The 24,485-nt window shown below is 43.8% G+C and overlaps 1 pseudogene; it reads left to right on the top strand.

The window, feature by feature from the left end:
* Nucleotides 1–17,857: 17,857 nt before the first annotated feature.
* The window catches only part of LOC115113822 (testis-expressed protein 2-like), a 63,095-nt pseudogene continuing 56,467 nt past the window's right edge, over nucleotides 17,858–24,485 (top strand).

Genomic DNA, 24,485 nt, shown 5'->3' with positions numbered 1-24,485 from the left:
TGGGGTACATTTTTTAACTACCCCCCTCCCCTGTTATTATTATTATTAATCATACGCATAACAATAACACACTAGTTTAGTTATCAGTATTTTTAGTGGCAAAACAGTTAGCCTAGTGGCTAGAGTGTTGGGCTAGTAACCGAAAGGTTGCTAGATCGAATCCCCGAGCTGACATAGTAAAAAAATGTTGTTTTGCCCCTGAACAAGGCAGTTAACCCACTGTTCCAAGGCCAAGGTAAATAAGAATTTGTTCTTAACTGACTTGCCAAGTGAAATAAAAAAAATCTAAATATGAGGTAAACTCACAGCAGAATCCCAAGTCCCGTGACATATATAATATATTCTCTGGCATGTTGATGTTCTCTGGATCCATAGCCAGAATGATTTTGGGATGCATGGTGATCAAACAGGTTTCCAGTTATATTGATCAGAGGTGTAGGGAGGGTGAAATCTGTGAATCCCAAAAATAGTAATTATACAGATGTTTAACAAAACATGCACACCCCCGTATTCATACCTTGGTTTTTGTAGTAAATGTGAATTTAATAAACTGTTTTGATAATGGATTTCTTACACATATCTTGTCCATAATGTAGAGGCCTCTAAACTTTTCAGCTGCCTACTAGACCATATTCCAACTAAACTACTGAAAGAGCTACTTCCTGTGCTTGGCCCTCCTATGTTGAACATAATAAACAACTCACTATCCTCCGGATGTGTACTGTTGGAATCGGCTAAACTTTGAACATTGAGATATTAAATAAATGAAGCCTTGAATAGAAAGAGTGGAAGAGAATGGGTTTAGTGTCAGAAGTTAAGGGTTCTCTGTAGAAAGCCAGAAGGCTTTGGAATGTGTTTGATGGAGGAGAGGAGAGCGACTTGTTGGTATAAGGAAGATAGATGGATATCTGTGGATTAGGTGAAGGAGGGGTTGAGGTCAGCAAATGAGGGGTGAGGTCAGTTCCCCTTAAGGGAGTAATCAGGGTTAATGTTGAAGTATCTGGTTACCTTCTTCCTGTTGGGCATAAACTGTAAGGATTGGAGACAGGGAGTGTCTTAAGTGGCATATAAATATCTGGATGGGACAAATATTGGGTTGTCTGACTACAGCTGTACAGAATCTTTGGGCAGAATTAAACTTGGTTAAAACGTCTCTGGTGTCCATAAGTTATTTACTCTGAAAAATTAGAACCTTAACAGTACCAAACTTACTTAAAGTGGCAGTAATAAAGCCTGTCCTAAAAAAGCCAAACCTTGACCCAGAAAAAAAAGGATGGACCTATATCGAATCACCCATTCCTCTCCAAAAAACTGTAAAAGCTGTTGTGCAGAAACTCACTGCCTTCCTGAAGGCAAATAATGTATATGAAATGCTTCGGTCTGGTTTTAGACTCCATCATGGTACTGAGACTGCACCTTTTGATGACGTCAGACCAAGGCTCTGCATCTGTCGTGCTTCTAGACCTTAGTGCCGCCTTCGACACCATCGATCACCACATTCTTTTGAGGAGATTGGAAACCCTATTTGGTCTACACAGACAAGTTCTTGCCTTGTTTAGATGTTATCTGCCGGAAAGCAGTTTGTCTTTGTGGATGGTTTGTCCTCTGACAAATCAATTGTACGTTTTGGTGTTCCTCAAGGTTCCGTTTAGAACCACTATTGTTTTCACAATATATTCTACTTCTTGGTGATGTCATTCGGAAACCCAATGTCTACTTTCACTGCTATGCGGACGACACACAGCCGTACATTTGCGATGAAACATGGTGAAAGCCCATTGCCTACCCTGGAAGCCTCTGGTTCAGACATAAGGAAGTGGATGGTGGCAAACGTTTTACTTTTAAACTCTGACAAAACAGAGATACTAGTTCTAGGTCCCAAGAAACAAAGATATCTGCTGTTTAATCTGACAATTAATCTTGATGGTTGTACAGTCATCTCAAATAAAACAGCTTATAGGGAGGAGGTCAGAGACCTGGCAGTGTGGTGCCAGGACAGCAACCTCTCCCTCAATGCGAGCAAGACAAAGGAGCTGATCGTAGACTACAGGACAAGGCGGGCTGAAGAGGCCCCATTAACCTCTTACTCCTACCCTCTAATTTTTTGAACATTTTGTTAAAAATCGCGCAATATTTCAGCGCCCTGCTACTCATGCCAGGAATATAGTACGTTCATATGGTTAGAATGTGTGGATAGAAAACACTCGGACGTTTTTAAAACTGGTTAAATCATGACTGTGGCTATAACATAACGTGCGTTACATCGGAAAGCGCAGGAAAACCTGATCACAGAAAATGGAAATAAATATCCTTGCGCCACTTCCACTTTTAAAATGCCAAAAGTCGACGATAAACTTTCACAAAACACTTCGAAATACGTTTGTAATGCTACTTTAGGTATTATTACACGTTAATAAGCGATAAAATACCTCATTAGACCGTGTGGAATCGTTAGCTGGTCCGTTGAGAAATACATGGCTGAAAATGGTCGCTCGAAAATCTGGGCGGTGGCAGTAGGAAAGTAGTTCTCTTGTTTGGGTTAGACCAAGAATCAATTGCGAAACTAATGACGTAACTGTAGACAGCATGGGGAAGCTGTAGCCAATGAGAACGCGGCTCTATTTAATTCTGTTCTCTGTAAACAATTGCCTGCAGGCGCGGAAGAATATATTTTTACACTTTCAGTGAACAGATTTTCATGACCTATTCGACCGAAACGCACGTTCTGTAAATGGCACAGGCGTGATTTAAACACTTTTGGAAAGGTCTGACTGTTTCCTTTGCACACAAACTAACCAAATGAACATACCATATTCCTGGCATGAATAGCAGGGCGCTGAAATGTTGCGCGATTTTTTTTTTTTTGACTGCGAAAATTCGCTTGCTCCTTAACAATTAATGAACGTTTGAGTTTTAACTAATACTATTAGCATTTAGCGTAGCGCATTTGCATTTCCAGAGCTCTAGTTGGGACGCAAGCGTCTCAGGTAGAAGCAAGAGGTTTTAACATCGACGGGGCTGTAGTGTAGCAGGTCGAGAGTTTCAAGTTCCTTTGTGTCCACATCACCAATGAACTATCATGGTCCAAACACACCAACAGCTCTGAAGAGGGAATGACAACACCTTTCCCCCCTCAGGAGACTGAAGAGATTTGGCATTGGTCCCCAGATCCTCAAAAAGTTCTACAGCTGCAACATTGAGAGCATCCTGACCGGTTGCATCACTGCCTGGTATGGCACTACAAAGGGTAGTGCGTATGGCCTAGTAGATCACTGGGGCCAAGCTTCCTGCCATCCAGGACCTATATACTAGGTGGTGTCAGAGGAAAGACCAAAAAATAGTCATAGACTGTTCTCTCTGCTACCGGAGCGCCAAGTCGAGGACCAAAAGGCTCTTTAACAGCTTCTACCCCCAAGCCATAAAACTGCTGAAAAATGTATCAAATGGCCACCTGGACTATTTACATTGACCCCTTCCCCATTTGTTTTTACACTGCTGCTACTCGCTGTTTATTATCTATGCATAGTCACTTTAATTTCTTTACTATCAAATGAGGAGAGACAAGTCAGAGTTATACTTAAACTAAATCTTTATTCACCTCATAACGAGGAGACCAAGGCGCAGCGTGAGATGAATACATTCTTCTTTTAATGAGGAATAAACACTGAACAAACTATACAAAACAACAAAACTAACTTGACGCTATAAACACTAGTGCTGACATGCAACTACACATAGACAATAACCCACAAAATACCCAATGAATATGGCTACTAAATATGGTCTCCAATCAGAGACAACGATAAACAGCTGCCTCTGATTGAGAACCAATCTAGGCAACCATAGACAATACAAAAACTAAACAACGCACCCTTCTTACACTCTGACCTAACTAAAATAATAAAGAAAACAAAGATAACTAAGGTCAGGGCGTGACAGCAGGTCAATACAACACACACATATAAAATAATCAATTGGGTGCTCGACAATATTGATGTCTGGTTGTCGAATCACCCTCAGATGATTCATTGAGAGCCTCGAGACAAAGGTAAAAAGGTATTTTATAGACAAGATACACCCCCTTTAGTCTACATGACAAACAACAGATGTATGGAATTGGTCACAAGGTTAAGATTTGTATGAAAGATACTTATTTTATTTGATTTATTTCACCTTTATTTAACCAGGTAGGCTAGTTGAGAACAAGTTCTCATTTGCAACTGCGACCTGGCCAAGATAAAGCATAGCAGTGTGAACAGACAACAACACAGAGTTACATATGGAGTAAACAATAAACAATAAACAAGTCAATAACATAGTAGAAAAAAAAAATCTATATACATTGTGTGCAAAAGGCATGAGGAGGTAGGCAATAAATAGGCCATAGGAGTGAATAATTACAATTGAGCAGATTAACACTGGAGTGATAAATGATCAGATGAACATGGGGATGAGTATGGGGATGTTGGGTGGGCTATAGTAGATGACCTGGAGCCAGTGGGTCTGGCGACAAACATGTAGCGAGGGCCAGCCGACTAGAGCATACAGGTCGCAGTGGTGGGTGGTATAAGGTGCTTTAGTAACAAAACGGATGGCACTGTGATAAACTGCATCCAGTTTGCTGAGTAGAGTATTGGAAGCTATTTTGTAGATGACATCGCCGAAGTCGAGGATCGGTAGGATAGTCAGTTTTACTAGGGTAAGTTTTGCGGCGTGAGTGAAGGAGGCTTTGTTGCGAAATAGAAAGCCGACTCTAGATTTGATTTTGGATTGGAGATGTTTGATATGAGTCTGGAAGGAGAGTTTGCAGTCTAGCCAGACACCTAGGTACTTATAGATGTCCACACATTCTAGGTCGGAACCATCCAGGGTGGTGATGCTAAAAACTGTTCCCATTGTGTAGAGACCAGGGTCTGGCTCTGGAGTCATCTCTCCCAGGTACCTTAAAGAACAGAAACACCAACTCATGCTATGGAATGCGGTCTTGTTAGGTTTATCACCCCAAAGCATCGTAAATCCTCTGACAGTTTTAACCCCCATAGAGGTCCACTTTCAATTCATACAGACAGAATAGAGTTATAAGAACCCTCTATTATTTTGCATAAAACAACCATTTGATGCAATAACAGTATTATAACATAATCTTGTAATTTCTCTCACAACCCCTACCTACATGTGCAAATTACCTTGACTAACCTGTACCCCCACACCTTGACTCGGTACCGGTACCCCCAGTATATAGCCTCGTTATTGGTATTTTATTGTGTTACTTATTTATTTATTTTTTACTTTTGTTTATTTGGTAAATGTTTTCTTAACTCTTTCTTGAACTTTACTGCTGGTTAACTTCTTTGGGATAGGGGGCGGTATTTTGACGTCCGGATGAAAAGAGTGCCCAGAGTAAACTGCCTGCTACTCAGGCCCAGAAGCTAGGATATGCATATAATTGGTAGAGTTGGATAGAAAACACTCTAAAGTTTATAAAACTGTTAAAATAATGTCTGTGAGTATAACAGAACTTAAATATCAGGCGAAACCCAGAGGACAAACCATCACACCCCCAAAAAATGTTCATCCTACCACTGATTTCAATGGCTGGCACTTTTATAATAGGGCGAAATCAAATCAAATTTATTTGTCACATACACATGGTTAGCAGATGTTAATGCGAGTGTAGCGAAATGCTTGTTCTTCTAGTTCCGACAATACAGTAATAACCAACGAGTAAGAAGTTTTAAGGGCTTGTAAGTAAGCATTTCATGGTAAGGTCTACACCTGTTGTATTCGCGGCATGTGACAAATAAAGTTTGATTTGATTTGACTTACTCTGGACCCCGATCTCTCTTTTGACGAACATATCAAAAATATTTAAAGGGCACCTTTTTTCTATCTTCGTAACGTTGCAAAAATGTGTCAAAAAATGATGCAGAAAAGCTAATCCATGCTTTGTCAATTCTAGATTAGATGACTGCAACGCTCTACTCTCCGGCTACCCGGATAAAGCACCAAATAAACTTCAGTTCGTGCTAAACACTGCTTCTAGAATCTTGACTAGAACCAAAAGATGTATTCATATTATCCCAGTGCTAGCCTATCTACACTGGCTTCCTGTTAAGGATAGGGCTGGTTTCAAGATTTTACTGCTAACCTACATTACATTGACTTGCTCCTACCTATCTCTCCGATTTGGTCCTGCTGTACATACCTACATGTAAGCTATCGTCACAAGATGCAGGCCTCCTTATTGTCCATTGAATTTCTAAGCAAACAGGAGGATGGGCTTTCTCCTATAGAGCTCAATTTTAATGGAATGGTCTGCCTATCCATGTGAGAGATGCAGACTCGGTCTCAACCTTTAAGTCTTTACTGAAGACTCATCTCTTCAGTAGGTCCTATTTTTTAAATATTTTTTATTTTATTTCACCTTTATTTAAATAGTCCATGGTGGTGAAGTAATTACAATATACCAATTAAACACTGGAGTGATAGATGTTCAGAAGATAAATGTGCAAGTAGAGATACTAGGGTGCAAAGGAGCAAGATAAACACAACTTGGCTCTGTCATAACCTCACATGGTCTCTCCTATCATTGCTATGCAGACGACACACAATTAATCTTCTCCTTTCCCCCTTCTGATGACCAGGTGGCGAATCGCATCTCTGCATGTCTGGCAGACATATCAGTGTGGATGACGGATCACCACCTCAAGCTGAACCTCGGCAAGACGGAGCTGCTCTTCCTCCCGGGGAAGGACTGCCCGTTCCATGATCTCGCCATCACGGTTGACAACTCCATTGTGTCCTCCTCCCAGAGCGCTAAGAACCTTGGCGTGATCCTGGACAACACCCTGTCGTTCTCAACTAACATCAAGGCGGTGGCCCGTTCTTGTAGGTTCATGCTCTACAACATCCGCAGAGTACGACCCTGCCTCACACAGGAAGCAGCGCAGGTCCTAATCCAGGCACTTGTCATCTCCCGTCTGGATTACTGCAACTCGCTGTTGGCTGGGCTCCCTGCCTGTGCCATTAAACCCCTACAACTCATCCAGAACGCCGCAGCCCGTCTGGTGTTCAACCTTCCCAAGTTCTCTCACGTCACCCCGCTCCTCAGCTCTCTCCACTGGCTTCCAGTTGAAGCTCGCATCCGCTACAAGACCATGGTGCTTGCCTACGGAGCTGTGAGGGGAACGGCACCTCAGTACCTCCAGGCTCTGATCAGGCCCTACACCCAAACAAGGGCACTGCGTTCATCCACCTCTGGCCTGCTCGCCTCCCTACCACTGAGGAAGTACAGTTCCCACGCAGCCCAGTCAAAACTGTTCGCTGCTCTGGCCCCCCAATGGTGGAACAAACTCCCTCACGGCGCCAGGACAGCGGAGTCAATCACCACCTTCCGGAGACACCTGAAACCCCACCTCTTTCAGGAATACCTAGGATAGGATAAAGTAATCCTTCTCACCCCCCCCCCTTAAAAGATTTAGATGCACTATTGTAAAGTGGCTGTTCCACTGGATGTCTTAAGGTGAACGCACCAATTTGTAAGTCGCTCTGGATAAGAGCGTCTGCTAAATGACTTAAATGTAAATGTATAAATACATAAATACAGTATGGGGATGAGGTAATTGTATGGGCTATTTACAGATGGGCTATGTACAGGTGCATTGAACTGTGAGCTGCTCTGGCAGCTGGTGCTTAAAGCTAGTGAGGGAGACATAAGTCTCCAGCTTCAGTGATTTTTGTTGTTCGTTCCAGTCATTGGCAGCAGAGAACTGGTAGGAAAGGTGGCCAAAGGAGGAATTGGCTTTGGGGATGACCAGTGAGATATACCTGCTGGAGCGCATGCTACGGGTGAGTGCTGCTATGGTGACCAGTGAGCTGAGATAAGGCGGGGCTTTACCTAACAAAGACTTGTAGATGACCTGGAGCCAGTGGGTTTGGCACCGAGTATGAAGCGAGGGCCAGCCAACGAGAGCATACAGGTCGCAGTGGTGGGTAGTATATGGGGCTTTGGTGACAAAACGGATGTCACTGTGATAGACTGCATCTCATTTGTTGAGTAGAGTGTTGGAGGCTATTTTGTAAGTGACATCGCCAAAATCAAGGATCGGTAGGATAGTCAGTTTTACGAGGGTATGTTTGGCACCATGAGTGAAGGATGCTTTGTTGCGAAATAGGAAGCCGATTCTGGATTTCATTTGGGATTAGAGATGCATAATGTGAGTCTGGAAGGAGAGTTTACAGTCTAGCCAGACACCTAGGTATTTGTAGTTGTCCACATATTCTAAGTTAGAACTGTCCAGAGTAGTGATGCTGGACGGGCGGGCAGGTGCGGGCAGTGATCGGTTGAAGAGCATGCATTTAGGTTTACTTGCATTTAAGAGCAGTTGGAGGCCACGGAAGGAGAGTTGTATGGCATTGAAGCTCGTTTGGAGGTTTGTTAACACAGTGTCCAAAGAAGGGCCAGAAGTATACAAAATGGTGTCGTCTGCGTAGAGGTGGATCAGAGAATCACCAGAAGCAAGAGCGACATCATTGATGTAAACAGAGAAGAGAGTCAGACCGAGAATTGAACCCTGTGGTACCCCCATAGAGACTGCCAGTGATCCGGACAATAGGCTCTCTGATTTGACACACTGAACTCTATCAGAAAAGTAGTTGGTGAACCAGGCGAGGCAGTCATTTGAGAAACCAAGGCTGTTGAGTCTGCCGATGAGAATGTGGTGATTCACAGAGTCGAAAGCCTTGGTCAGGTCGATGAATACGGCTTCACAGTAATGTCTCTTATCGATGGCGGTTATGATATTGTTTAGGACCTTGAGCGTGGCTGAGGTGCACCCATGGCCAGCTCTGATACCAGATTGCATAGCAGAGAAGGTACGGTTCGACATGGTTCGACATGGTCGGTAATCTGTTTCTTAACTATGATTGAGTGTAGTCTGGCCCAGGGGTGCGAAGGTGAACGGCAAGACACTAGAGTGACGAACTGCCCTCGCTGTCTCTGCCTAGCCGGGTCCCTTCTCTCCCCTGGGAATATCTGCCTCTGACCCTATTACAGGGGCTGAGTCACTGGCTTACTAGTGCTTTTCCATGCTGTCCCTGGGAAGGGTGTGTCTCTTGAGTGTGTTGAATCTCTGACGTGATCTTCCTGTCTGGTTTTGTGTCACCTCGGGTTTGTGTGGGGGAGGAGATGTTTGTGGGCTTTACTCAGCCTTGTCTCAGGGTAGTAAGTTGGTGGTCTGTTGATGTTCCTCTGGTGGTGTGGTGGGCTGTGCTTTGCCAAAGTGTGTGGGGTTATATCCTACCTGATTGGCCCCGTCTGGTTGGCCCTGTCTGGGGATATCGTCGGACAGGGCCACAGTGTCCCCGACCCACCCCGTCTCAGCGTCCAGTATCTATGCTGCAACAGTCTATGTGTCCCGGGGGGGGGGGGGGGCTAGGTTCAGTCTGTCCTATCTGGTGAAATTCTCCTGTCTGATCTGGTGTCCTGTGTGAATTTAAGTATGCTCCCTATAATAATCCCACCTCTCTCACTCTCACTCTCTCTCTGTTGGATGGCCTGAGCCCTAACACCATGCCTCAAGACTACCTGGCCTGATGACTCCTGGCTGTCCCCAGTCCTCCTGGTCGTGCTGCTGATCCAGTTTCTTCTGTTTTTTCTGTGGCTATGGAACTCTGACTTGTTCACTGGACGTGCTACCTTGTCCCGGGACCTGCTGTTTTTGACCCTCGCTCTCGCTCTCGCTCTCGCTCTCTCTCTGCTGCACCTGCTGTTTCGACCTCTGAGTGCTTGGCTATGAAAAGTCAACTGACATTTAATCCTGAGGTGCTGACCTGTTGCTCCCTCTACAACCACTGCGATTATTACTTGACCCTGCTGGTCATCTATGAACATTTGAACATCTTGAAGAAAAATCTGGCCTTAATGGCCATGTACTGTTATAATCTTCACTTGGCACAGCCAGAAGAGGACTGTTGTGGTAGAAAATCGGTTCAAATATGACACACTCAAGAACTTTGAATTCAATTATAGACTTTTAATACAAGAGTATAGCAAGCCGGAGTGCTCCGCGGAACACACACCTTTTCCAGAGCCCTGGCTCCAGTATTTATCCACATATTGCATATGAGCCCATCCCACATGTAAATTACGTTACATTCCAATCCGTGCATCCTGCTTGTTCAGCTCAATAACACCCATACCTGCTTTCCGTCAGATTATAATGATGACAAGACACTTGCTTTGTTCCTGCACTTAGCTAAACGCATTCTTTTGTTTGTGTATTATCTAGGATCAGCAGACTATGTGTCTCCTCAGTTTCTAGAGTGTCCAGCTATACTAAAAATACTATACATTCCTCTATTTTACAGCCCTATGCTTTGGCTCTGCACTTAGCTCAAAAATATGCGAACTATGTCTATTGGTCATCAGTTAGTCATTTGACTGACCCCCTCCTTCAGCTATTCTATACATCTTATGCATTTGTCTATGTGTTATATTTGCACCCACACTGTCCACCCCTCAGAGCCTGGTTCCTCTCTAGGTTTCTTCCTAGGTTCCTGCCTTTCTAGAGAGTCTTTCCTAGACACCAAGCTTCTACATTTGCATTGCTTGTTGTTTGGGATTTTAGTTTGGCTTTCTGTATAAGCACTTTGTGACATCTGCTGATATCCTTATGTAAATCAGTCATTATAATGATATGTTAATGTACGCCAAAGAATAAATGTGTCTTCATTCATTTATATCAAGGACCCCTGAGGAAGCCATTGGACCATAGCTGCATCCCAAATGGCACCCTATTCCCTACATGTGCACTGCTTTTGACCAACGCCCTATGAGCCCTGGCCGAAAGTAGTGCACTATATAGGGAGAAGGGTGCCATGTAGGATGCAGACCATGCCAATATAGGACTTGAAAGAGATGACTCTGCTTGATGTGGATTATGTATTCAGTACTTGGCTCTGCTCCCATTGTAAGAAAACAGCATCAGTGACATCAGTCTTGTGTTCGAGGAGAGGGATGAACGGTGTGATGTCACAGTACCCTTGAGAATAGCTACAACAATAACTGTTTCTTTGGTCAGAGGTATCCTCTAATAGGGGATTATCCAAGAGAGAGAGGGGGTAGAGAGAAAAGAGACAGCAGGAACGTGAAAGCAAGAAAGAAAGACAGGGAGAGAAATGGAGAGATGGTAGAGAGAGAGAGAGAGATGGTAGAGAGGTTATTCCAACCCAGCTCCAGCAGTGAGTCTGAACACTATATGCAATGTTCCTTATCATTTCCAGGTCTCTCTGTATTTAGGCCAAGAGAGATGGACAGCCCTGTTCATTCTTTTATCCCTTTCCCCTGCTTTCATAAGTGTTCTCCTGCTCCAGGCCAGAGAGCTGACTCCTGCTATTTGTATCTATAGGACAAGTTAATAAAGGCTTCTATAGAATGGGGTCGAAATCGAGAGCATTACCGTAGCATCCTTGGCCTGTGAAAAATACACTGTTAAAATGAAGTGCTTTGAAACACTAAAACTAGTGGCAACTGAGCTGCCACCAATTAAAGGAGATTAAACCTTAACTTTGCTGAAGTATTGAAACACATGGTTGCGAGGGTTTTGTGACAGATTTAAGGTGTTTTGAAACTTTCATCCTGAGGTGTTCTAAAACACGACATGGTGTGTTGTAACACCACTTAATCAGGAGTTATGCAACACCTTGCCAGAAACTGGGAGCACAAACCTGGAAAAGGTTGAAAACACTATGATGGTGTTTCGAGTCTTGTGTAGTGCAGAATTATATCGCCTTCTTCTGGAGTTTCCAGATACTGTAAATAAGATTCCCTCCTCTTATTGTAACACAGGAGGCTGTTGAGGGGAGGATGGCTCGTAATAATAGTTGTAATGGAGTAAATGGAATTGTATGGTTTCCATGTGTTTGATGTGTTCGATACTATTCCATTCCAGCCATCCTCTCCAATTAAGGTGCCTGTGTGTTGTATATTCCCTGCTCTCATATGGTGTGTTGATTAACTCCTCATTGGTTATTCCAAAATACCAAATATACAGTATTATGCTCAGAAAAGCACACAAGAAAATATAGTTTTGTGAAAATACAAGTTAATAAGTTTGTCCAAGTTAATAATTATTGAGTACAAAATTACTTTTTCAAGACATGATTTTGAAGCTTCAAATGCTTTATTGTTTCTTAGCAACTGATCAAAAGACAACAAAACATTAACAGGTATTTTCAAATGTTCTTTATTTATAAAGTAAGTCAGTTCAAAGATCTGTAAGGTATTTATCATATTACAATTCTTCCAAATCAATGAGAATATGGCATTATACTTAACATTCATGGAAAAACAATAGGCAATGTGTCACGACTTCCTCCGAAGTCGGCTCCTCTCCTTGTTCGGGCAGCGTTCCCGCGATCGACGTCACCAGCTTTCTAGCCATCGCCGCTCCATTTTTCACATTTCCATTTGTTTTGTCTTGTTCTATAAACACCTGGTTTTCATTCCCTAATCACACTGCATGTATTTAGTCCTATTTTCCCCTCCATGTCTTTGTGTGAAATTGTATTTATGTTATGTGGGTATTGTTACGCGCCATACTTTTTGTCTATGTTCCGTGTTTGGGCACATTTATGTACTTTTGTGGACCGGAATAAAAAGTGCGCCTGTTCACTACACTCTGCTCTCCTGCACCTGACTTTGCCTCCAGTACACACCCTTAACACAGTGACTGCTAATTTTAATCATTTTAGTCAATAAGATTCTTGCTACGTAAGCTCAACTTTCTGAACATTCGAGACGTGTAGTCCACTTGTCATTCCAATCTCCTTTGCATTAGCGTAGCCTCTTCTGTAGCCTGTCAACTATGTGTCTGTCTATCCCTGTTCTCTCCTCTCTGCACAGACCATACAAACGCTCCACACCGCGTGGCCGCGGCCACCCTAATCTGGTGGTCCCAGCGCGCACGACCCACGTGGAGTTCCAGGTCTCCGGTAGCCTCTGGAACTGCCGATCTGCGGCCAACAAGGCAGAGTTCATCTCAGCCTATGCCGCCCTCCAGTCCCTCGACTTCTTGGCACTGACGGAAACATGGATCACCACAGATAACACTGCTACTCCTACTGCTGTCTCTTCGTCCGCCCACGTGTTCTCGCACACCCCGAGAGCTTCTGGTCAGCGGGGTGGTGGCACCGGGATCCTCATCTCTCCCAAGTGGTCATTCTCTCTTTCTCCCCTTACCCATCTGTCTATCGCCTCCTTTGAATTCCATGCTGTTACAGTTACCAGCCCTTTGAAGCTTAACATCCTTATCATTTATCGCCCTCCAGGTTCCCTCGGAGAGTTCATCAATGAGCTTGATGCCTTGATAAGCTCCTTTCCTGAGGACGGCTCACCTCTCACAGTTCTGGGCGACTTTAACCTCCCCACGTCTACCTTTGACTCATTCCTCTCTGCCTCCTTCTTTTCACTCCTCTCCTCTTTCGACCTCTCCCTCTCACCTTCCCCCCCTACTCACAAGGAAGGCAATACGCTCGACCTCATCTTTACTAGATGCTGTTCTTCCACTAACCTCATTGCAACTCCCCTCCAAGTCTCCGACCACTACCTTGTATCCTTTTCCCTCTCGCTCTCATCCAACACTTCCCACACTGCCCCTACTCGGATGGTATCGCGCCGTCCCAACCTTCGCTCTCTCTCCCCCGCTACTCTCTCCTCTTCCATCCTATCATCTCTTCCCTCTGCTCAACCCTTCTCCAACCTATCTCCTGATTCTGCCTCCTCAACCCTCCTCTCCTCCCTTTCTGCATCCTTTGACTCTCTATGTCCCATATCCTCCAGGCCGGCTCGGTCCTCCCCTCCCGCTCCGTGGCTCGACGACTCATTGCGAGCTCACAGAACAGGGCTCCGGGCAGCCGAGCGGAAATGGAGGAAAACTCGCCTCCCTGCGGACCTGGCATCCTTTCACTCCCTCCTCTCTACATTTTCCTCTTCTGTCGCTGCTGCTAAAGCCACTTTCTACCACTCTAAATTCCAAGCATCTGCCTCTAACCCTAGGAAGCTCTTTGCCACCTTCTCCTCCCTCCTGAATCCTCCTCCCGCTCCCCCTCCTCCCCCCTCCCTCTCTGCAGATGACTTCGTCAACCATTTTGAAAAGAAGGTCGACGACATCCGATCCTCGTTTGCTAAGTCAAACGACACCGCTGGTTCTGCTCACACTGCCCTACCCTGTGCTCTGACCTCTTTCTCCCCTCTCTCTCCAGATGAAATCTCGCGTCTTGTGACGGCCGGCCGCCCAACAACCTGCCCGCTTGACCCTATCCCCTCCTCTCTTCTCCAGACCATTTCCGGAGACCTTCTCCCTTACCTCACCTCGCTCATCAACTCATCCCTGACCGCTGGCTACGTCCCTTCCGTCTTCAAGAGAGCGAGAGTTGCACCCCTTCTGAAAAAACCTACACTCGATCCCTCCGATGTCAACAACTACAGACCAGTATCCCTTCTTTCTTTTCTCTCCAAAACCCTTGAACGTGCCGTCCTTGGCCAGCTCTCCCGCTATCTCTCTCAGAATGACCTTCTTGATCCAAATCAGTCAGGTTTCAAGACTAGTCATTCAACTGAGACTGCTCTTCTCTGTATCACGGAGGCGCTCCGCACTGCTAAAGCTAACTCTCTCTCCTCTGCTCTCATCCTTCTAGACCTATCGGCTGCCTTCGATACTGTGAACCATCAGATCCTCCTCTCCACCCTCTCCGAGTTGGGCATCTCCGGCGCGGCCCACGCTTGGATTGCGTCCTACCTGACAGGTCGCTCCTACCAGGTGGCGTGGCGAGAATCCGTCTCCTCACCACGTGCTCTCACCACTGGTGTCCCCAGGGCTCTGTTCTAGGCCCTCTCCTATTCTCGCTATACACCAAGTCACTTGGCTCTGTCATAACCTCACATGGTCTCTCCTATCATTGCTATGCAGACGACACACAATTAATCTTCTCCTTTCCCCCTTCTGATGACCAGGTGGCGAATCGCATCTCTGCATGTCTGGCAGACATATCAGTGTGGATGACGGATCACCACCTCAAGCTGAACCTCGGCAAGACGGAGCTGCTCTTCCTCCCGGGAAGGACTGCCCGTCCATGATCTCGCCATCACGGTTGACAACTCCACTGTGTCCTCCTCCCAGAGCGCTAAGAACCTTGGCGTGATCCTGGACAACACCCTGTCGTTCTCAACTAACATCAAGGCGGTGGCCCGTTCCTGTAGGTTCATGCTCTACAACATCCACAGAGTACGACCCTGCCTCACACAGGAAGCGGCGCAGGTCCTAATCCAGGCACTTGTCATCTCCCGTCTGGATTACTGCAACTCGCTGTTGGCTGGGCTCCCTGCCTGTGCCATTAAACCCCTACAACTCATCCAGAACGCCGCAGCCCGTCTGGTGTTCAACCTTCCCAAGTTCTCTCACGTCACCCCGCTCCTCCGCTCTCTCCACTGGCTTCCAGTTGAAGCTCGCATCCGCTACAAGACCATGGTGCTTGCCTATGGAGCTGTGAGGGGAACGGCACCTCAGTACCTCCAGGCTCTGATCAGGCCCTACACCCAAACAAGGGCACTGCGTTCATCCACCTCTGGCCTGCTCGCCTCCCTACCACTGAGGAAGTACAGTTCCCGCTCAGCCCAGTCAAAACTGTTCGCTGCTCTGGCCCCCCAATGGTGGAACAAACTCCCTCACGACGCCAGGACAGCGGAGTCAATCACCACCTTCCGGAGACACCTGAAACCCCACCTCTTTAAGGAATACCTAGGATAGGATAAAGTAATCCTTCTCACCCCCCCTTAAAGATTTAGATGCACTATTGTAAAGTGGCTGCTCCACTGGATGTCATAAGGTGAATGCACCAATTTGTAAGTCGCTGGATAAGAGCGTCTGCTAAATGACTTAAATGTAAATGTAAATGTTAACAGTAGCACATACTGTCACGCCCTGACCTTAGAGATCCCTATTATTCTCTATGTGATGGGTGTGACTCGAGTGGGAAAGTCTATGTTTTCTATTTCTTTGTTTATGGCCGAGTGTGGTTCCCAATCAGAGGCAGCTGTCTATCGTTGTCTCTGATTGGGGATCATATATAAGTTGCCATTTTCCTTTTGGGTTTTGTGGGATCTTGTTTTCTGTTTAGTGTCTATACCTGACAGAACTGGGCGCTTTTGTTTTCACTTTGGTTATTTTGTTTGAGTGTTTAAAAAATAATAATATCATGAACACTTTGCACGCTGCGCTTTGGTTCACTCTTCCTTCTACCAACGAGAGCCGTTACACATACAAACGTTTTGCAAAACTTCAGCCCATGGATCAATGCAATGAACCAGTCAGCCATTATGCAAATGCATCTGACCTGAGTCTTTATATTCAGATGATGGTACATGGCATGGAAGGTTGTTCAGACAGATGGAATCACAGTACAGTTGAGTTCAATGATATGATTGACAGTTGAGTTGACCATCTGTGAACCTGGCCTTGATTGGCTGAGGTTAGAATTGGCCAGCTAATGGATAATTTAGTTTGTATGTACGCTTTTCTGCAGGAAGACAGATAAACAGCAAATAATAACAAGCAGTAATGATAGTATATGAATGTATATTTAGGTTATTGAATGCTACAATATTAATACATTACAATGATTAAACATATCAATAGCAATATGCTAAATGGAATTTAGCACAAACATATTCTCCCTAGGCCCTATTCAGACTTGAGAGGTTTATTTAACATTGACTGAAGTCCATGTTTTATTGAGTCCATGTTGAAGTGTACTTATCTACAGTCTGAATTGTGCCCCATGTGCACATTGTAACAATGGCAGCTCAGCACAACCGTTTTGTCCTGAACACTGGCTGAGTGGACGAAGGCAGTGTTTTGACAAGCAGGACACCCAAGTTCACATCCACTTTCTCACATGGGTACCAGTGATGAAAGGCCACTTTATACATGATACCACTGCTATGATTTACATAGCCCTAAACATTTTAATTGTACAATTATTTCTAGTCTCACGATGGACCTGGCAACTGTAGCCTATAATTAGTTCCATTGTCTACCCATAAAAAAGTATTCAATTCCCAGTTTTCTTTAAAATGTTGATCAAAATATTGACTGAAAACCTTCATCAATCAATATTTATCCTATAAACCACTGGCATTTCGAAACCATTTGAGTGTATGAAGGACACAGTCTTCCCAAACATTGTTTTGATACTGACTTTTACATGCACTGAAACACTTAAAAACACAAATATTCAGATTGAAGAACCAGTACTTCCATTCTGTGTATCCTAACACTTACATTGGGTTTACATTTAAACACCCTCCAAACACCAGATCTCAGTTTAGGCGCAAGCACTACTTTTCATGGTTTTACTACATAATGATGGTGTTTTGACTATTTCAATTTAAAAGTTTAGACTGACTCGACATGTGATTGTAAACTTTGTATCGGCTTGCTTGGGTGAAGGAATGTAGTGGCCAGTTCCTATGTTGTTTCACATGGCCTTAGTGACTTCAGAATGAAGCTAAACCTCATAAAAAAAGCAGAGGTAGGCTACATAGAAGCAACACCATTTGATCATCGCCGTTTAAAGTGCACTGATTAATGTGCACTGCAGCCATGTTTTTTTTGATCAGATTGGTGAGATTCTGAGAGGAGCTCTAGCTGCTGCTGATGCTGGAAGCGAGTGTCACATCTGGAGAGAACAGAGTCAATCTCCGAGGGGTAAGTGTGAGCGAGCGCAGCGCATAGTGGAACTGGAGTCACATGATCTCTTCTATTCTAAGATCGGTTTGCAGCTGATATATCTACGTGTATACCAGGCAGTGACTTCACTTCACTGAAATACGAAAGACCGGCAATATTATTCGTGAAGAATTACAATTTGTAACACAAGTGCGCGAAGCTATAGCCAGGCTTTATGTGACAAGCGCACACTATGTGCATTTCGCGGGACATCTCTTCAGGTCGCGTTCGAAAATCTTGACAAACCGTTATTTTCGAGAATAAATACTATTGAATTTAACTGATTGAATTGCAAATAGTATAGTCAAGTTACTCGTGGAGAATGTAGTTCGCTTCTCAAAGTGTGAGGATTTAAGAATAGCCTACACGAGAAGAAGTTGTGTACGTCTGCAGCGATAACCAAGTGGTGTGGTGGGTGTCCATGCTGTGGCGATAACCAAGTGAGTTGAGGTCCGTTTTGATATTATTGATTTTTAATTCAATATGTTTTGGCGCCTCACATGCTTTACAGACCTGTAAGAACATCCTATGGCTTGACATGTTTTATTTATAGCATTTAGTTAATTTATGTCATAGCATGCCAGGAACTTTTTTGTATTTTGTTTCTAGACAGGGCATCATTTATCACAATAACTGATCACCATTTATACCATACATGTATCAATGAGATCACTGTTTATTATTTTGTACCACTTCCAGTTCCAATTTATTTGGAAGATATTGTAACGCTCATCGAAATGGGTAGACAAGGCGTAGCGTGATTTAGGTTCATCATAATTTATTTGAATTAGAACCAGCAACAAAAACAATAAAGAGAAATGAACATACAGCCTTGTAGGGCTTAAAAGCAACACTCCTCCATAGACATAATGACAGTGGCTATCTCAGAATATCAGGGCAAATACTTGCTGCTTCCTATAAAGTTTTCCTCTATAGCCTGTACAGTATACTACAGTACACATGAGATTGGGAATTCATTTTAGGTAGAATTTTACTTAACCCTACAATAGAAAATCCATGTACCACTGCAACTGGTAAACTAGTTGATAGTTACCTTGTTCTATACTGCCAGTGTCACCAGCATGACGTCTCCCTTTGCATGCTCCACTGACTGATAGTCCTTGCTCTTTACATTACATGCTGAGTTGGCACATCAAATGTCCACCAGTCCATCATCGTGTGTCAAGCATTATATTAGCTAAACTGTGGTTGAGCCTGTAGAATAATGCTGCCTGGTAGATAATGCTGGCTGATAGATAATGCTGCCTGATAGATAATACTACCTGATAGATAATACTGCCTGAGGCATTTCATAACCATGGATGCTTCCCAAAATGGCATCCTATTCCCTATATGTAGGACACTACTTTTGATCAGAGTCCTATGGGCTGTGGACAAAAGTAGTGTACTATAAAGAGAATAGAGTGCCATTGGGATGCATTCTATGTCTGTCATAGCACAGCGCTGCCACTGGCTTAGGCCATGGAGAACAGATTACTACAGTTAGAGGTGAAGGCTTTATTCTCACTCAGAATACGTTTTGTGCAGATTTGTATTTTTATGTGTGGAGGAGGTCCCTGGAGAGAGACAGAGAGATAGAGAATTGTTTGTTTGTGTGTGTGTGTGTGTTTGTGTGCACCTGCATATACTGTTTGTGTGTGTGCACTCATGTACATATGTGTGTATATTGCTACTATTTATGTGAATGCACGGTGCACCCTGTCTGGGACTCTGTGGGGGTTTCTCAAAATGCGTACCACAGTGCTCCGAGCACACAAATTTGGGCACAGGAGGGTCAGAGAATGAGTACAAATGAAAGTATGTGAAACGGAGCATGGAGGGCACTCCTCAAATGCATACTCCATTTAGACCTATTTCAAAGCATGCATCGATCCAAGCTTCAACGGAAAGTATGCAAAGAAATATGACGCAACCATGTAAAATATTACTCAAAATGTATTGAAATCAATAAGCTGAAGCGAGAGAAAATATTCTCCGACTTCAGAATGAAATGTTGCCTATTCACCATCTCATATGTTGCCTGACTAAAATATTTTATACAAAATATATACATGCTGTGTTTTTTGATATGTATTAATAAAAAAAAAATGTTTTTATTGAATCCAAAATATATAATATACTTGCAGTGAAGCCGCTCAACAACTACATCACAGCAGTCATCTAACAACTACATCATACCAGTCATCTAACAACTACATCATACCAGTCATCTAACAACTACATCATACCAGTCATCTAACAACTACATCATACCAGTCATCTAACAACTACATCATACCAGTCATCTAACAACTACATCATACCAGTCATCCAACAACTACATCATACCAGTCATCTAACAACTACATCATACCAGTCATCTAACAACTACATCATACCAGTCATCTAACAACTACATCATACCAGTCATCCAACAACTACATCATACCAGTCATCTAACAACTACATCATACCAGTCATCTAACAACTACATCATACCAGTCATCTAACAACTACATCATACCAGTCATCCAACAACTACATCACACCAGTCATCTAACAACTACATCAGACCAGTCAACCAACAACTACATCATACCAGTCATCTAACAACTACATCATACCAGTCATCTAACAACTACATCACACCAGTCATCTAACAACTACATCATACCAGTCATCTAACAACTACATCACACCAGTCATCTAACAACTACATCATACCAGTCATCTAACAACTACATCATACCAGTCATCCAACAACTACATCACACCAGTCATCTAACAACTACATCATACCAGTCATCCAACAACTACATCATACCAGTCATCCAACAACTACATCATACCAGTCATCCAACAACTACATCATACCAGTCATCTAACAACTACATCATACCAGTCATCTAACAACTACATCATACCAGTCATCTAACAACTACATCAACATCTACATCATACCAGTCATCTAACAACTACATCATACCAGTCATCCAACAACTACATCATCACCAGTCATCTAACAACTACATCAGACCAGTCAACCAACAACTACATCATACCAGTCATCTAACAACTACATCATACCAGTCATCTAACAACTACATCACACCAGTCATCTAACAACTACATCATACCAGTCATCTAACAACTACATCACACCAGTCATCTAACAACTACATCATACATCATAACAACTACCATACCAGTCATCCAACAACTACATCATACCAGTCATCTAACAACTACATCATACCAGTCATCTAACAACTACATCACCCAGTCATCTAACAACTACATCATACCAGTCATCTAACAACTACATCATACCAGTCATCTAACAACTACATCATACCAGTCATCCAACAACTACATCATACCAGTCATCTAACAACTACATCATACCAGTCATCTAACAACTCTACATCATACCAGTCATCTAACAACTACATCATACCAGTCATCCAACAACTACATCATACCAGCCATCTAACAACTACATCATACCAGTCATCCAACAACTACATCATACCAGTCATCCACCAACTACATCATACCAGTCATCTACCAACTACATCATACCAGTCATCCAACAACTACATCATACCAGTCATCCAACAACTACATCATACCAGTCATCCACCAACTACATCATACCAGTCATCTAACAACTACATCATACCAGTCATCTAACAACTACATCATACCAGTCATCTAACAACTACATCATACCAGTCATCCAACAACTACATCACACCAGTCATCTAACAACTACATCAGACCAGTCAACCAACAACTACATCATACCAGTCATCTAACAACTACATCATACCAGTCATCTAACAACTACATCACACCAGTCATCTAACAACTACATCATACCAGTCATCTAACAACTACATCACACCAGTCATCTAACAACTACATCATACCAGTCATCTAACAACTACATCATACCAGTCATCCAACAACTACATCACACCAGTCATCTAACAACTACATCATACCAGTCATCCAACAACTACATCATACCAGTCATCCAACAACTACATCATACCAGTCATCCAACAACTACATCATACCAGTCATCTAACAACTACATCATACCAGTCATCTAACAACTACATCATACCAGTCATCTAACAACTACATCATACCAGTCATCTAACAACTACATCATACCAGTCATCCAACAACTACATCACACCAGTCATCTAACAACTACATCAGACCAGTCAACCAACAACTACATCATACCAGTCATCTAACAACTACATCATACCAGTCATCTAACAACTACATCACACCAGTCATCTAACAACTACATCATACCAGTCATCTAACAACTACATCACACCAGTCATCTAACAACTACATCATACCAGTCATCTAACAACTACATCATACCAGTCATCTAACAACTACATCATACCAGTCATCTAACAACTACATCACACCAGTCATCTAACAACTACATCATACCAGTCATCTAACAACTACATCATACCAGTCATCCAACAACTACATCACACCAGTCATCTAACAACTACATCATACCAGTCATCCAACAACTACATCATACCAGTCATCCAACAACTACATCATACCAGTCATCCAACAACTACATCATACCAGTCATCTAACAACTACATCACACCAGTCATCTAACAACTACATCATACCAGTCATCTAACAACTACATCATACCAGTCATCTAACAACTACATCATACCAGTCATCTAACAACTACATCATACCAGTCATCCAACAACTACATCATACCAGTCATCCAACAACTACATCATACCAGTCATCTAACAACTACATCATACCAGTCATCCAACAACTACATCATACCAGTCATCCAACAACTACATCATACCAGTCATCTAACAACTACATCATACCAGTCATCCAACAACTACATCATACCAGTCATCCAACAACTACATCATACCAGCCATCTAACAACTACATCATACCAGTCATCCAACAACTACATCATACCAGTCATCCACCAACTACATCATACCAGTCATCTAACAACTACATCATACCAGTCATCCAACAACTACATCATACCAGTCATCCAACAACTACATCATACCAGTCATCCACCAACTACATCATACCAGTCATCTAACAACTACATCATACCAGTCATCCAACAGACTCCCATTCAGAGAGACACACCGAAGCATCCAGGGTCAAGCCCTGCTCAACAACTACATCATACCAGTCATCCAACAGACTCCCATTCAGAGAGACACACCGAAGCATCCAGGGTCAAGCCCTGCTCAACAACTACATCATACCAGTCATCCAACAGACTCCCATTCAGAGAGACACACCGAAGCATCCAGGGTCAAGCCCTGCTCAACAACTACATCATACCAGTCATCCAACAGACTCCCATTCAGAGAGACACACCGAAGCATCCAGGGTCAAGCCCTGCTCAACAACTACATCATACCAGTCATCCAACAGACTCCCATTCAGAGAGACACACAGAAGCATCCAGGGTCAAGCCCTGCTCAACAACTACATCATACCAGTCATCCAACAGACTCCCATTCAGAGAGACACACCGAAGCATCCAGGGTCAATGCCCTGCTCAACAACTACATCATACCAGTCATCCAACAGACTCCCATTCAGAGAGACACACCAAGCATCAGGGTCAAATCCCTGCTCAACAACTACACCCTACCAGTCATCCAACAGACTCCCATTCAGAGAGACACACCAAGCATCCAGGGTCAAGCCCTGCTCAACAACTACATCATACCAGTCATCCAACAGACTCCCATTCAGAGAGACACACCGAAGCATCCAGGGTCAAGCCCTGCTCAACAACTACATCATACCAGTCATCCAACAGACTCCCATTCAGAGAGACACACCAAGCATCCAGGGTCAAGCCCTGCTCAACAACTACATCATACCAGTCATCCAGCAGACTCCCATTCAGAGAGACACACCAAGCATCCAGGGTCAAGCCCTGCTCAACAACTACATCATACCAGTCATCCAACAGACTCCCATTCAGAGAGACACACCGAAGCATCCAGGGTCAAGCCCTGCTCAACAACTACATCATAACAGTCATCCAACAGACTCCCATTCAGAGAGACACACCCAAAGCATCCAGGGTCAAGCCCTGCTCAACAACTACATCATACCAGTCATCCAATAGACTCCCATTCAGAGAGACACACAGAAGCATCCAGGGTCAAGCCCTGCTCAACAACTACATCATACCAGTCATCCAACAGACTCCCATTCAGAGAGACACACCGAAGCATCCAGGGTCAATGCCCTGCTCAACAACTACATCATACCAGTCATCCAACAGACTCCCATTCAGAGAGACACACCGAAGCATCCAGGGTCAAGCCCTGCTCAACAACTACATCATACCAGTCATCCAACAGACTCCCATTCAGAGAGACACACCGAAGCATCCAGGGTCAAGCCCTGCTCAACAACTACACCCTACCAGTCATCCAACAGACTCCCATTCAGAGAGACACACCGAAGCATCCAGGGTCAAGCCCTGCTCAACAACTACATCATACCAGTCATCCAACAGACTCCCATTCAGAGAGACACACCGAAGCATCCAGGGTCAAGCCCTGCTCAACAACTACATCATACCAGTCATCCAACAGACTCCCATTCAGAGAGACACACCGAAGC

The sequence above is a fragment of the Oncorhynchus nerka genome, linkage group LG28 (genome assembly GCF_034236695.1).
Source record: "Oncorhynchus nerka isolate Pitt River linkage group LG28, Oner_Uvic_2.0, whole genome shotgun sequence".
In the NCBI taxonomy this organism is placed as follows: domain Eukaryota; kingdom Metazoa; phylum Chordata; class Actinopteri; order Salmoniformes; family Salmonidae; genus Oncorhynchus; species Oncorhynchus nerka.
Note: the sequence above shows the minus strand (reverse complement) of the source record. Positions and strands in the feature narration are given on the sequence as shown.